General features: G+C 49.2%; 1 long non-coding RNA gene across 1 annotated transcript; it reads left to right on the top strand.

The window, feature by feature from the left end:
• Positions 1-302: 302 nt before the first annotated feature.
• On the top strand, positions 303-3,087 carry LOC132429046 (uncharacterized). Its single transcript, XR_009520273.1, has 3 exons — positions 303-333; positions 607-639; positions 3,002-3,087. It is a non-coding gene; the product is annotated as an uncharacterized lncRNA (long non-coding RNA).
• Positions 3,088-11,994: the final 8,907 nt, after the last annotated feature.

Below are 11,994 nucleotides of genomic sequence, written 5' to 3'. Positions count from 1 at the left end.
AGATTGGCAGTCAAGAAGCTCGAAATTTGGACTCGATGCTGTGATATGGACTTTACGGTGGGTTCAAGTGCCACTACACAGCCAGTCACCATACATGGTGTGTTGCAGATAACGTCCCAGCCTTATTTCCTCCACTTGAAGTGAAGCTAACGCCCTCCTACAGGGTTGTCTGTAAGGAGGTAGAGAGATTAGGGGCTGCCACACAGCAGTTGAGAAGATATTGGACACCATCCCTGTCTCCTCCCCTTGGCCAGATGTCCCATGAACTAGCTGGCTTTGTGGTTGAGGCAAGGTCCATCCTCCTCTGAGTCCTCAGGTTCTCTAACTACACAGGTGAGCCAAATTATCCCTCAGTTCCCTTCCAGATGCAGGGTGGGAAGGTGTTGGGTATGACAGTTTGGGGTGTGACAATTCCAGTGTGATGCTGTGTGTGTGTGTGTGTGTATGTGTGTGCGTGTATGGGGGTGAGAGGGGGAGAGAGGGCGAGGCCTTTTTTTTTTTTTTTTGTTCCCTTAATGGAGTAAGGCAGATTGAAATATTTTGATTCCAACCCATTGTGTTCTCTTTGTTCTGTATATATTTTTAAAGCTTATCTTTGTCTTTTAGCTCTTTCAACAATGCAAATCCTCACAATACAAGGTAAAGTTTTTCTCCCTCCCGATGACTTAACATATAAAAAAGAGTTAAACCCTTATTCTCTGTATTTAAATCTTTGATGCTTCCGATAAAACAGGTTGGAAGGGGTTGGAACAGAAAAGCACTCGGTTTATCTGAGTGACTAATAGAAAGAGAAGGCAGGCTTGCTGCCCGCCAAGAAGAACGGCAACCAGAGCGCTTGCAGGGCAGCCTTCTGCCTTGATCACTTCTCAGAACCCTGTCCCTTCTTGAATCCATGGAGTCAGCACTTCCCAAAGAGTTTCTGAAGGAATGCTGCTCTTAGGAGAGGTTCTGCAAACACTTTTTTAAACTCTTATGTTGGGAGTTCGAGAACACTTATGCGCTATTTCCCTCTCATGGAGATTCACATCTGTAGAGTCAAGGCTCTGAGAATTCCTGCAGTGCGAGAACACATTTAACCTGTCTAATTTGGCATTTCTCAAACGTATTTGGACACAAACCAGTGTTTTAATGGGGTTCTTCTCCTTCACGGAAAAAAAGAAAAACAGCTATTACACCCTTCCACATATCCACACACACACGTAATATGGAAAAAATGCTTGAAACCCTGTTCCAGGAGGCCAGCATGGGGCAGAGGTAACAGCACACATTTCAGAGTCGGATAAAGTCAGGTTCAATTCTAAATCCACCAGCAGGGTAGCCTTAGGGATGTTACTTAACTTTCCATAGCCTCAGCTTTGCCATCAGTGAAAACCCAGCTGATAATATCTAGAGTGGCGCTTGTGTGTGCCCTAGGTGAGACGAGCCCTGCACAGAAGTTATCTGCCACACAGAGGAATTTTTTAAATGTGACTCTGTCTCATCTCTCCCCTTTGCAAAATCATATGCGGAGATATTTGAAAACACACTGGTCATTTTTTTAAACGCTCATAAAATTTTAAATCAAATCAAACTATTTTACATAAGAAGCCTTCTTGGAATGTCATTCTATTACCGAGTCTGCAAGTTTTCTTAGAGTCATCCAGAAAAAAAAAAAAAAGGCACGGCCGCTTCCATACGCATATATGTGAAGGAGACCGAGTATTTCACACAGCTCTCTGGAATTTAATATCAAGGAATTTGCCCGTGTCAAATAGTACTTTATTTAACGGAATGTGATATCACTTGATACAGTCATAAAGTGCCTTCCTATCAAAATACAGCTGTTATTAACATTACTAACAACTGCTTTATCCCAGTGCATTTTATTGAAGTCATAACGATGGGCACTTTTGGAATAAGTGTCCCTGGCTAATTTTCAGAGGCCTATCTCCCACAGAGAGTTCATATGGTAATTCCAGTGGGGTAAACCCCAGCGGGGTTTTCACCAAGGTAGAATGAAGAGTTTAAAATGCTTGAAAGAGAGTCATCTCCAGGTCACCAATAATTAAATAGGAGCTAAAGGAACAGAATATGGAAAATGCGTAATCTTCCCTGGCTCTGAAATTAAAAAAAAGGTATCAGGGGACAGTACGTTTGCAGGGAGACTTGATCTCCATCTACAGTAGGATTCCTTTCAAGCCTGGATGTCTATTTCAAAATACCCATTAAAAGTCTGTGATGGACTTTAATTATGAGAGGCAGGTGATAAGAGTGCACTCTCTCCCGTTGTCTGGGGTGGTTTAGAGCTGCTAATCACCCCCTTCTAAGAGGTGCAATGTACAGATACCACTTTAAAGAGGATGGCTGGACTGCCAGGGAGGGCTTCTTACCCCACAGGCGGTGCTGACAGAAAGCGAGTTAAAATACCTTGGGGCCCTGCAAAGTGCACTGAAGGGACCTCTTGTTAAAATCAGTGACAGGGCTTCCCTGGTGGCGCAGTGGTTGAAGAGTCCGCCTGCCGATGCAGGGGACACGGGTTCGTGCCCCGGTCCGGGAAGATCCCACATGCTGTGGAGTGGTTAGGCCCGTGAGCCATGGCCACTGAGCCTGCGCGTCCGGAGCCTGTGCTCCACGACGGAAGAGGCCACAACAGTGAGTGGCCCGCGTACCGCAAAAAAAAAAGCAGTGACAGTTTTCCCATTAATACACAGTTGTTGGACCAAGGGACTCCCTCATCGCCTCTCACTTCTGAGCCTCCAAGGTCATGTACACACACACACACACACACACACACACACACACACACACACACACACGGTAAAGGACAGCAGAGAAAGGAGCCCATCTTTTTTTTTTTTTTTTTTTTGGTGGGGGGTACGCGGGCCTCTCACTGTTGTGGCCTCTCCCGTCACGGAGCACAGGCTCCGGACGCGCAGGCTCAGCGGCCATGGCTCACGGGCCGAGCCGCTCCGCGGCATGTGGGATCTTCCCAGACCGGGGCATGAACTTGTGTCCCCTGCAGTGGCAGGCGGACTCTCAACCACTGCGCCACCAGGGAAGCCCGAGCCCATCTTAACAGAAGTAGCCAACTCTAGAATCAGAAAGACCTGACTTTGAATCTTGACTCCCTCACTTCCTGCTGTGTGGTCTTAGGTAAGTTACTTAACCTCTCTGAGCCTCCACGTCTGTCTGTAAAATGGAGACAAGAATACCACCTAAATTTAATGAGGCCCCTGATAATAGGTTACCTCATAATGTCATCCAGCCCTAGGAAAGCAGAAGCCTTGGAGTCTGTGTTTGTCTGACTCCATTGTTTCCTGTATAGCAACTCCCTCCGCCCTGAGAGAGAAACTTGCTGGAGAGGCCAGCTGAGAAAGAAAAACGATAAATTATTCAGAGGCATTAACATCAAGTCTGATGTAGGTATAAAAATAGTTACAAAACACCACAATCCTCTTGTTTTCATTACAGCAACCTTGCCTCCCTGGGAGGAACAGGAGGGGCTAGGGTCTGGCCTGAGGCTGGGGCCTGGGCCTGGGGCAGGAAAGCCTCATCAGGCTTCTGTGTTGCTCTTCTCACTACTCATCTTCCAACAAAGACCAGGAGGGCACTTGCTTGTCACCTCTTTATTTTAAACCAGGCTTCGGATAGGCTGGCTTAGCTTGGAATTGACAGTATGCTCAGCTATCGGAGCAGCGAGAATTCTCTACATCTTGCCTTCTGTGAGCTCTCCAGGGATGCTGGGCCTGATCCCAAAGCTCGGATGCCAAGGAGCTGGCTGGTAGGCTGCCCTGAGCCTAATCCCTCTAGGAGTCCCACACCACGGGCCTGTGTCGCCCAGGACTATGCTGTTCCCAAAGGCACATATTCTGGGAAGAGAACAGGAAGAATCCAGCTGGAGTTAATGTTTACTAAGTACCTACTCTGTGCCAGGCACCCTGCCAGACACTTCACCTATATTGCCTCTGACAGCCCTCACAACAAATCCCTAATTAGCTGAAAGCCTGTACATTTCACAGGTGAGGAAACTGAGATTCAGGGAAGTTAAGGGACTTCCCCCAAAGCTCTACCAAAGAGTCAGGGCTCAGACTGCGATAACCTGACTCCCAAGCTTGCTCTCTCCCCCACTCCCTCCATAAGAGCAGAGCATGTGGTATGAAAAGGTCTTCATGAAATATTCAGCTGCCTTCGTAGCTCCTGTTGCCTCCAGGCCAGATCTGAACGCTTACTCAGGGCTCTTTTTTTTTTGGCAGGGGAGCTACATGGAAACAATTTCCAATTCATACTTAACAAGACAGGGAAAAGGGCCTGTTCTTGGCCTGCTCCAGGTTTGGGGGAAATCTATGCTCACGCCAGGAACAGTAGGCACGGAGCGGGACTTGAGGGAGGGTTAAATGGGAGGCTAGAATCAAACCTACTGCTTCCATGAGCCAAGGGTCTCAGAGCGTCTCTTTGGCCGACTTTGCAGGAGAGAAAAGGGGAGTGATCGGCAAGTCAGAGGAAGCCCCGGAGGACAGAGGAGGAATATGATCGCAATATTTCTTGTCCTTTTGAAAAACATATTCTCACCCTTCAAGTCTGACCCCAAACACTTCTTTCTGTTGGAATCTTGTTTTGCCTCCCCCAGACAACCTGGGTATGAGAGTTCTTTCTCAGATGTGTCTCCCTGGTGCCCGGCTGTGCTGGAGGCCCGATTAACGTTACTCCGTTTCCTCCTGAAAGCAGGTCCTGTTACTCCATATTAAAGATGAAGGAACTAAGACTGAGCGGTTACTGAATCTGCCAAAGGTCATACACACTAGCGCAGCGGATCTCACCCAGGGACCACTCCGCCACTACAAAGAGTCATCCAGTTAATGGTGCCAAAACGGAGAACGCGTGGGCAAGGGATGGCTCAGCCAGGATTTAAACAAGGTCGGCCTGACTCTCCAACTCACCACGTCTGACAATACTCTTATGCTATCGTAAGAACCTTTAGGTCTGAGTGGATTCCCCTGCCCTCTGTCCTGAAGGACACCTACTGCAGGTTACAGCTCACTCAGCAAGCTTTAATGGACTGATTCATCAGGATACTCCATAACGGTGCCAAAGATCCAGATGAGCAGCCTCGGCAAAGGGAGCCAGCCGTTCTGTAACTGAATCTTTAAAGAGTCCAGCTTCCCACCGCCTGCAGGAAGCTTCTCCTCCATACTCTGACAGCCCCTGCTTGCACTCCTCCCACGATGGGGAGCTCACTCCCTTTACAGGCAATGCAATACTTGGTAGGATGTTCTCCCTGATACTGAACTGAAGCCACCTCTCCACCCAGCTCTGGCCTACCTTGGCCTCTGGAGCCCTTGGGGAAAGATTGCTGGTTAGCTCCTAAGAAACCAGCCCCAGAGTCCTGGTCAGGTTTTCCTGACTGCTGGAATGGTGAAGCAGAAGAACACAGATGTGGAGCCAGAAAAATCCAGACTCAAATTCTGGCTCCATTGCTCACAGAGCTGGTAACGGAGCACTGCAAGTCAGCCTGGCAGAGCTGCAATGTTCAGCACACAGTAGGGGGTTGCTCAGCACACAGTAGGGATCAAATGGCCTATCTTAGCTGGACCTGGCACCCCCTCTGCTGTGAGCTCTGTGACGTCTGCTGGCCTTACCCATGTCACATCCTCTCTCTGGCCTCTGCCTGCCTGCCTGCCTGCCTCTGGGGTCCACTTCTGAACAAGTAACTTGAATTTCAGGATTATTAAGGGATGGGAAACTGAGATGAGTGACAACAGCAAATCAAGAAATGACAACCATGAGAGTTACCATGGCAACACTTTAACTTGAAAAGTTCCAAGAATGTGCTGTAAATGATAGGCATTCCACCCACCCATCCCCGGCCCCGCCACAGACACACACACACACACACACACACACACACACACGCACACACACACACCAGCCCAAAGGTGGGGGCCTTAGAAACTTGTTTGGTGCCTGAGACAATCACCCAAACTCTGGTGTAGAATGAATTTCCTGCCTATTTCCACCTTCAGGGGTAGGTTATGAAGGGAAATTCTCTTTCTAGGAACCTTAATTAATTTCAGCTACAAGGCACCAGTCATCAGTGCAGGCAGGTGTCGGGAGAGGCTGCACATCTTCTATTAAAAGTTTCAGCTGAAAATTCCGAGACATCTGAAGATGGTGTGTATCTTTTTCTTTTTTTTCTTTTTTTTTTTTTTTTTTTTTTGCGGTATGTGGGTCTCTCACTGTTGTGGCCTCTCCCGTTGCGGAGCACAGGCTCCGGACGCACAGGCTCAGCGGCCATGGCTCACGGGCCCAGCCGCTCCGCGGCATGTGGGATCTTCCCGGACCGGGGCACGAACCCGTGTCCCCTGCATCGGCAGGTGGACTCTCAACCACTGCACCACCAGGGAAGCCCGATGGTGCGTATCTTGCTCCTGCCACAAAGGAGAGTGGACGAGCTCCCCACCCCTCCACTTCCCGTGGACTAACTACAGAACAGCTCCTGCAGACGGACATCTCCTTTACGGTCAGGTAGATCTGGGCAGGAACCCTGGCTCCCTGACTCACTGGTGGTGGTGCGGGGGTGACCTTGGGTAAGAGGTCGAACCTCTGTGAGCCCCATTTCCTCCTCTGGAAAATGCGAAAAACAAGACCTCAGCTTGAGGGCTGTGAGGACTCAAGAGGTCATGTAGGCCAAACGTAGCACAGAATTCAGCGAAGATTGAGAGACTCTTCTTGAGAGTGGCAGACACTCTCTAGGCACTGGGGTTACCTCAGTGAACAAAACACCAAGATGGCTGCCTCGTGGAGACGCACCATGGTCCCGAGAGGCTAAACAGACAAATGGAAAACAGCCAGACATATATGAAAACAGAAATCTGATCCCCCAAGCTCTGCAGGAACCAGCCCCCCATGGTCAGGACTTGGTCAGTAACCTGCCAGCTTTCCTAATTTTTCCTCCCGTCCACATCAGGACCAATGAGAAAAGACAAATATGCTTCCCAAACCAAACACAGAAGACGGCCCGCTCCCAGCTTCCTCAGGCCAACGGCCTCCAATCAAAGCAGCGCTCAAGGCTTCCCCTGTTTTCACTGTCAACCTTCCCCACTTCCCTGCCTGCCTTTGAGTCTCACCCAAGGCTCATGATGGTGGCCGGTTCCCCTGTTACAGCCGGCTCTGAATAAAGAGCCTCTGCCTGCTCTCAGCTGGGCGGCCTTTATTGATGTCCACAGCCCATACGCATAACAAAGAAGTAAATTATAGAGCATGTTCTGCCCTTGAACTGGACCCCCAGTCCTGCCCTCAGATTATTCTTAACACAGCAGCCAGAGTGATCTTGTTAAAATCGTAACACAGGGCTTCCCTGGTGGCGCAGTGGTTGAGAGTCCACCTGCCACTGCAGGGGTCACGGGTTCGCGCCCGGTCCGGGAAGATCCCACATGCCGCGGAGCGGCTAGGCCCGTGAGCCATGGCCACTGGGCCTGCGCGTCCGGAGCCTGTGCTCTGCAACGGGAGAGGCCACAACAGTGAGAGGCCTGCGTACCGCAAAAAAAAAAAAATAAATAAAATCGTAATGCATAGTATTTAACACCATGGAAAGAAGAAAATACACAGCAGGGTAGGAGGGGTCTGGAAAACTAGGGGCAGGGAAGGGGGTTCACCAGTGCAACAGGATTGTCAGGGTGGGCCTTGAGGAGAAGGTGATGGAGGAGCAAAGATTTGGAGGTGGGCAGCTAGCCATGCAGATGTTCAGGGGAAGAACACTCCAGGCAGAAGTCGTAGCCTTGAGGCAGGAGTGGGCCTGAAGTGTTCCAACAGAGCAGGAGGTGGGGTCAGAGATGCCGGGGAGACTTGGCATGGACTCCTCCACGTTGGAGGAGTCCACCTCCTTTGTAGGTCGTGTAAGGACTATGACCTTTACTCCAAGGCCAACGGGGAGCCATTACAGAGTTTTGAATAGAGGGGTGACTCGTTCTGATTCACGTCTTAATGGGATCACTCTAGCTGCTGTGTTGAGAATGAAGTGCAAGGGGGTGAGTACAGAAGCAGCAGCCCAGTGAGGGAAGCTATGCAGTCCTCCAGGTACAAGGAGATGGGGCTCCGACCAGGGTGGCAGAAGTGCAGGTGGCGGGAATGGTCAGGCTCTGGATATATTTTGATTATGAGCCTAAAGTTTGGGAGACACCGTGTTAGTGGCTTTCTTCTCCCTTTCCCTCTTCCCTCAAAAATACAGACACCTTCACAGATCCAGGAAGCAAACTGTGGTCCTGGTCACCCTGACAGCCCAATGACCATCGCGCTGAGCACGGATGCCATTCCACACACACTGGCCAGGAGCCGGGGTGCCAGCGGGGCACGTCTGCTCTGGGTGTCTCCAGTGATACCCTGGCACTGCTGGTGAGTGACAGCTCCCCACATAAAATGTGAGCAATGATCACTTCCTTGATCTAAGTCTTAGCAAACAAGAGGGAACTTAAACTGGGCTCAATCCTTCCCCGGGACCATTTAGCATCACATATCAAAAGCCTTAAAAAAAAAAAAAAAAAAGCTGCATACACTTTGACCCAGCAATTTCAAGTAAAGAAATTGGGCTGAAGGAAATAAACACACAAGTACATTAAAATGTTGATCTCAGCATTATTGACAGTGGTAAGATACTGAAAACAGCAACAGGAACTTGGTTAAACAAATAATGACATATCCTTGTGACGGACTACTACGTCGCTATTTAAAGTCATTTTGGAGAGAAGGTTTAATGGCGTGGGGAAATGTGATATACTAAGGTTGCAAAACCTTGGTATAATCTGTACAACCGGCTCCAAATGGTGGGGGAGGGGGTCGGGGGAGGGGGAGTAGGATTATATGTAGACTCAACATTGGAGAGAAAACCAAAAGGCTGGGAGGAGCTACCTCTACCTGGCAGGGTCGTGGGTCATTTTCATGTGTTCTCTGGGTTATCGTAGGTTTCTAAAATTTTCTGTTGTTTACAGGTACTACTGGTGTAATCAGAAAAAAAAAAAAAAAATCACATGAAATAAAAACACGATAAACGTGATAAAATTTTCAAAGTAATATTTATCCTAGCAATAAAAATAACTACCTATTCCACAATGTGTCATGAGGTTTAATTAGTTTGAGGACATGAAAGAAGCCTGAAGAGGACAATGTAGTACGTGGAACTGGAATCTTTCTGTGACACTATGAAAATGGCCAGTGTTTACTATGTCTAGCGTCCCCCTGCAGCTTCCACCACTGAGGCCACCACAATACGACAAAGAGATGCGCAGATCTGATGGACTGCACTCACTCTGATACTCCACGCACGGTAGTCCTGAACTTGGGGAGATGAGAAGGAGGAGGGAGCAGGAAGGAAGATCAAGGTTTTAGAACCTGTGGGCCTTCAACAAACAGCATCAGCATCTCCTGGGAGCTTATTAGAAATGCAGAGTCTCAGGCCCACGCTCCCGCTGACTGAATCAGAACCCATGCTTGGAAGAGCCCCCAGGCAGTGCCCATGCATGTTAAGTTTCAAAGGCCCTCTCCAGAACACAGCATGTTTTCCCAGCTTGGGGCACGGGGGTGGGGTGTGGTTTGAGATGATCTCAAGTAGGAGGATTTCTCAAGCAAATATTAATTACCTAAAAGATGTAAAAATCACCCAAACCACACAGAGGTGCAGAGTCTCCGAGCCTTTGGGCCATATCGGGACTCTGGCACCAACCCTGAAGAGCTACTTCCATCTCACTAGCCTTTTACAGGAAGTGGAACCGCATCAGGCATTCCCTTTCCTACCCAGGGAATCCTGAGGCCCCGCTGGCTGGGTGGAGAGCTGTGCATGAATAGTTAATGGCGCTCTGCCCAGAAACAAACATAAAAGGAGCAAAACCAGGTCAAAGCAGTATCACAACATCTCCAGGCCAGGGCTAGGCCTTTTCTAGCACTCACAACATAACTGTGTTGGAACAAGAGGATAGGCTGGGAGACAAGGCTACTTTTCTAACCCTTGAAGATGCCCCAGTTTGCCAGAAGGCCCGGGGAAGGGGTGGGAAAGAAGCCTTGATTGCTATATCTGTAGTCCCACGGCTCAAATAAATTAGGTCACCTGCCTCATACATAAATTCCTCAACACAGGATCACTTTACACTTCTTTGAAAAAGGGAGGAAACAAACATGTCACGAGGCTCTACACTCTGCACCATTTCTCAGTCTCGGCTACACCTTGGCATCACCTGGGGAGCTCTGCGGAGCTCTGATGCCTGGGTCCCAGCCAGAGCCGTTACAGGGCACTCGGAGGTGGGGCTGGGGTGCTGGTCATTGATAAGAGTCCCCAGGTGATGCTAAGGTACAGCCAAGGCTGGAACTCGAAATCTAGCACCTGCCGACCGCTCAGAGAAGCAGGTGGAGAATGATTCTGACCACGCTGGTGCAGAGTGGCAAAGGGACAGAGCTGGAATCAGAACCAGGATGGTTTTTCGGCTTCTACGGGCACCTCCATTTTCAGAAGGCAGGGATGCCAGAGGTCCTCTCGGACTCTGACCTGCAAAAACCTGAATAGGCTTCCTTGAACCCTCCCAAGCACCCAGACTGCCCCCCCACACACATGCACACCTATGTCCACCGCTGAACTACGATGACAGTTCAGTCAAGGCTCTGGAAGGAAGAATCACAGGACCAGGAGGTGAGTGGGTGAGGAGATAACAGGAAGGAAAAATAGCGATGCCAAGAGCTGCCATTCACACAAGACGCTGCCTGTGAGGCACTCTACAGGCTTCACCAATCCCACACCAACCCTTTGAGGTAGAGACTTCTAGTTTCCATTTTATAAATGAAAAAAAGAATGCTGAAAGCTCAGAGAAGTAACTTACTTGAACTCATACAGCTACCAGGAGACGAACAGCGAATTCAACCCAAAATCCATTGGCACTGACTACTGTCTTACATGGCTTTAAAAAGTACTTAACTGAAGTACCTGGGAGAACCAGCCATAGTGGAGGAAAAAGAACTCATGACTCTGGTGACCCTAAAGAAGTTACTCTGAAGGCTCTGGAAATAACGATGCTCATTCAACAATGACAAGGACTCACAAAACTGCCACATTCTTGCATGATAATCCTCTCAACATCCTTACCCAGTAATCATTATTATTCCCAATTTATGTATAAGGAAACTAAGGCGTGGAGACATTAAGTAACTTGCCGAGGTCCCACAGCAATAAAGTATCAGGATTGGCAGCGGGGCCATCCACAAATCCAGGGTCTCTTTCAAGCTACCAAGAGGGGAAGTGTGGGAGGAGACCTTTCAAGAGGGCAAACAGTGAGCTGGACCACAGCGTCCTGGATACTTCCTGGAAAGTGTCTCTAGGCCGAGCATCCCTGCCTCTGACACTCTATCAGGACTACTTTTTAGTTAGGCATCTTTTTGCTATAATCATTCAACCTGCATAAAAGGAATGTCCACTTTATTTATTCCTGGAAAGGGACGAGTGTATGGCTGGGAAATGTTGAGGGGTTTACACTGGATTAGGATGAAGTGCATCCCAGGGAAACCAATACACAAAGGAAAACGGCCCAGGCAGCAACAGAGCTTGCCAGCCTGTACCGGAGACGGCGCATGACTCAGCATCAGCCAGGAATCGGTTGAGTCCCAGCTCTGCAAACCCGAACCCACGTGACAGGGACAAGTCTTGCAACCACCAGATGCCACACTCCTTCATCAGGAAAGTAGGGATCCTGCCAACCTCCAGAGAGCATCCTGGGGGACAAAGTGGCTGACGTTCTCAATGGCCCCAAAGTCACCTGCGTCATTACTTACCTGTGTGTGCCAGGTGTTCTGCTGAATGAACACTTAATCCTCACAGCCGTGTGATATGAGATGGGCTCCGCTGCTTTCCCGATTTCACAGATGAGGACTCTGAGGCCCAGAAGGGTTGCCCGAGGTCACACAGCCAGGAGGTGACGGTCAGGGTCTGACCCAGTTCTTTCGGGCTCCAAAGCTGATGTTCTCCCCCAATACTCCAGGCTGCTT

Source organism: Delphinus delphis, chromosome 8 (genome assembly GCF_949987515.2).
Source record: "Delphinus delphis chromosome 8, mDelDel1.2, whole genome shotgun sequence".
In the NCBI taxonomy this organism is placed as follows: Eukaryota; Metazoa; Chordata; class Mammalia; order Artiodactyla; family Delphinidae; genus Delphinus; species Delphinus delphis.
The sequence above is the reverse complement of the archived record's forward strand: the minus strand, read 5'-3'. Positions and strand labels throughout refer to the sequence as shown.